Raw genomic sequence first — 1,567 nt, 5'->3', positions numbered from 1 at the left:
CCCATAGATTCTTGCTTCATTTTAACTTAGATAAGAAAGTATGAAAAGCTTCATAGTTGGAAGAGTATTTGTTAACATGAGCAGCATTACAGCATGCTTGTACACAGATGGGAAAAAGTTCAGTAGAGCTGGAGAAATTGAAGATGGGCAACAATGGTTGCCAGGCCAACTCTGCTCTTCTGCCTGATTTTTTAAATAAAACTTTATTGGAACACAGTGACAGACATCACTAAAATATTTACTTCCTGGTCCTTGACAGAAAAAAAGGAGAAGGACATTTTGTAAGTCCCCTCATAACTGGAGTGGGGGCAGAATGAGTGTACAAACAAGCACATTAATAAATCTGGTAGTGGGGTATCAGTTGTTCTCTTCTGATTATTTCTATTTTCTCAGTGAGATAAGAAGTGAAGTTATCCATTGAGAGTGTGGAAGGCAGAGAATGTTGGATCTGAAGATGTGAGAAATAAATTCAACAGTGCCAAAGCGAAGTGGGGGGCAGCGAAGAGGGACATATTTAATCATTTGACAAAGAGTGTATCTGGATAGATCTTTCCTCATTTGAAAATTTGCAAATTAAAAATAAATTAACATGGGACCTTCAACAATCACTAAAGATCAACAGAAAGGGAACATTCTCACTTCAGGAAGAGAATAGCTAAAAACTAACACTTTTATCTTATTAGTTGCCATCGAGCAGAGTCCAACTCATGATAACCCCATGTGTGCAGAATAGAGATGCTCCACAGGGTTTTGCAGGCCGTGATTTTTCAGAAGCAGATTGCCAGGCCTGTCTTCCAAGGTGCCTCTGGGTGGGCTCAAACCACCAACCTTTTGGCTAGTATTTGAGCGCTTAACCATCTGTACCACCCAGGGACCCCTCACTTTATTATAGAGATATTAATGTCTAACAAAATTTAAAAAGTACATTTTTCACATGTACACTTCAGTGACACCAATTCCATCAATCACGTTATACAACCATAAAAGGACGGCATAATATCTGTTACCAAATTTCCCATCACCATAAACAGAAACTCAGTGCTTCCAAACAATGATTCCCCCTTTCTCCCTCCCATAATGTTGAATTGCCAAATGATGTCATCTATATTTTTGAAACAATAAAAAAAAAAAACTAGAAAAAAATGTGCATTCTCAATGCCCCAGTAATTGCATTTTTAGGTAATAGTCTAGTGAAATTCTCTTCAATGTGTAAACATAAATAAATAAATAGACTCCATCAAAGGACTTTTACTGCAGTTCTCTCCTAGTAATAGCAAAAAATGGGAAACAACCCATATGTTCATAGCAGTGGTATAGCCAAATTAATTTTGGTATATTCATATGATGGAATTCATTCATATATAAGTAGATCTGGAGAGCATAATGTTGAGAAAACATTTAAGTTGCAGAATATTATTACAGTAAATCATTTACATAAAATTTACATACACATAAAACATTCTATGCTGTTTAAGAATGTATATATTTAGTAAATGTATAAAAACAAGGACTAAAATCATAAAATTTATTCTAGCAGTTAACTCTGGGAAGAGAAGGATGAAGAGAA

Source organism: Trichechus manatus, unplaced genomic scaffold (genome assembly GCF_000243295.1).
Source record: "Trichechus manatus latirostris isolate Lorelei unplaced genomic scaffold, TriManLat1.0 scaffold00036, whole genome shotgun sequence".
In the NCBI taxonomy this organism is placed as follows: domain Eukaryota; kingdom Metazoa; phylum Chordata; class Mammalia; order Sirenia; family Trichechidae; genus Trichechus; species Trichechus manatus.
This window is presented reverse-complemented; position numbering follows the sequence as displayed.